General features: G+C 45.1%; 1 protein-coding gene across 7 annotated transcripts in view; it reads left to right on the top strand.

Moving 5' to 3' along the window:
• LOC109972971 (leucine-rich repeat and fibronectin type-III domain-containing protein 2-like) overlaps window positions 1-2,078 on the top strand; it is a 269,768-nt gene that overhangs the window by 137,572 nt on the left and 130,118 nt on the right. For 6 of the 7 annotated variants that reach the window (XM_020622240.1, XM_020622234.1, XM_020622238.1 and 3 more), the window contains one exon: window positions 1,007-1,142. The exons of the other annotated variant lie outside the window; for it this stretch is intronic. The gene's annotated coding sequence lies outside the window, so the exon portion shown is untranslated. The remainder of the gene's footprint in view (window positions 1-1,006; window positions 1,143-2,078) is intronic. 7 annotated transcript variants of the gene reach the window in all.

The following is a 2,078-nucleotide window of genomic DNA, read 5'->3' as shown; positions in this document are numbered from 1 at the left end:
GATGACATGCTTAGTGAATACCTCAGGCAGCAGAAACCAGAAGAACAAGGGAAGGAAGAGCAGGAACCCTCATGGAAGGACAAACCCCTGCATGTTATGTACCACTGTCAGATAGAAGAAGTGGCTGATATCAAAAAATCATACCAGTGAATCCTACTGAAAGACAGCACAGTGGCACTAATCCTGGCAGCACAGGAACAGGCTCTAAGTACAAGATCAATAAAGGCTGGGGTCTACCATATCAGACAGGACCCCAGGTGCAGGCTGTGCAAAGATGCCCCTGAGACAATCCAGCACATAACAGCGGGGTGCAAGATGCTAGCAGACAGGGCATACATGGAACGCCATAACCAAGTGGCTGGCATAGTGTACAGAAACATCTGTGCTGAGTACAAGCTAGAGGTCCCAAAGTCAAAATGGGATACACCTCCAAAGGTGGTTGAGAATGACCAAGCTAAGATCCTGGCCAACTAAGATAAGATCAGATAATGGCCAACCAACTGGACATAGTAGTGGTGGACAAACAGAAGAAGAATGCCGTAGTGATAGATGTAGCAATCCCAAGTGATAGTAACATCAGGAAGAAGGAATACGAGAAGCTCGAGAAATACCAAGGGATGAAAGAAAAGCTAGAAAAGATGTGGAAGGTGAAGGCACAAGTGGTCCCCATGGTAATAGGAACATTGGGGGCTGTGACCCCCAAACTGGGGAAGTGGCTCCAACAGCTTTCAGGAACATCTGAGATCTCTGTCCAGACGAGTGCAGTCCTAGGAACAGCTAAGATACTGCGCAGGACTCTTAAGCTCCCAGGCCTCTGGTAGAGGACCTGAGCCTGAAGGAAGGAATAAAACTGCCCCTAAGTGGGGCAGGAGGGGAATTTTATATATGTGTGTATACACTTGTTCATAGAACTCTGCACCTTTCAGGTTACTGCCATATGAGCAACTGTTATCCATAACTTCATTTCACTAACTTGAGTATTCTGTGGTGTCCCTCCCTGTTTTAGGCGATTAAGAGAACCAACAGAGATCAACTGTGACAACTCCTAAGGAGAGGTGTTATATGAATCTGACGTCATGTTGTTGATATGAATCAATATGGGTTTGGATACCTGACCAGACCAAACAACTGATCCTATTACTGTGAGTACCAAACTGTCTCTAATACTCACATTCTAAAAAGAGAATCATGGTACCGTTTATCATTTTGCATACTCACATGTCAATCTGACAGCAAATGCAGCACACTGCTCACAGTAGTTTTAAAAGTGATGTTCCTAATGATACTCGAGTACAAATGCCATCATTCAAACCACATTTTCCTATCTAGCCATGTTCTTGTTGCTTTTGTGACTTTTACACTTATTTCAGACTGTTTGTATAGTAACTAACAATCATAGTCATCAGTTTCTTTTGTGAATGAAACATCTTGTATTGACACCATATCTAGCACTTAAAAGCACATTACTAAAGGACCACACCAAAGGAGCTGCCAGCAGGCAGTGTGGTGCACCTGGGAGTGCTGAGCTGAAGAGTGCCGAGCCCAGTCAGGGAACTGAGATCTGGAGCTGGGGAGTGAAGAACCAAGAGTATGTATATGTATATATATATATTTAAAAAATCCCCACTCGCCCCCCACTTTGGGGCGGTCTTGTATGCCTTTCCTTCAAGCTCAGGTCGGTTGGCCATTACCAGTTTTTCAGTTTGTATCTGGAAGTCCCACAGGATCTTTACTTGGTCATTCTCAACCACCTTTGGAGGTGTATCCCATTTTGACTTTGGGACCTCTAGCTTGTACTCAGCACAGATGTTTCTGTACACTATGCCAGCCACTTGGTTATGGCGTTCCATGTATGCCCTGTCTGCTAGCATCTTGCACCCCGCTGTTATGTGCTGGATTGTCTCAGGGGCATCTTTGCACAGCCTGCACCTGGGGTCCTGTCTGGTATGGTAGACCCCTGTCTCTATTGATCATGTACTTAGAGCTTGTTCTTGTGTTGCCATGATTAGTGCCTCTGTGCTGTCTTTCAGTCCAACTTTGTCCAGCCACTGGTAGAATTTTTTGATATCAGGCACTTC

The sequence above is a fragment of the Monopterus albus genome, unplaced genomic scaffold, assembly GCF_001952655.1.
Source record: "Monopterus albus unplaced genomic scaffold, M_albus_1.0 scaffold275.1, whole genome shotgun sequence".
NCBI classification, from domain to species: Eukaryota; Metazoa; Chordata; class Actinopteri; order Synbranchiformes; family Synbranchidae; genus Monopterus; species Monopterus albus.
The sequence above is the reverse complement of the archived record's forward strand: the minus strand, read 5'-3'. Positions and strand labels throughout refer to the sequence as shown.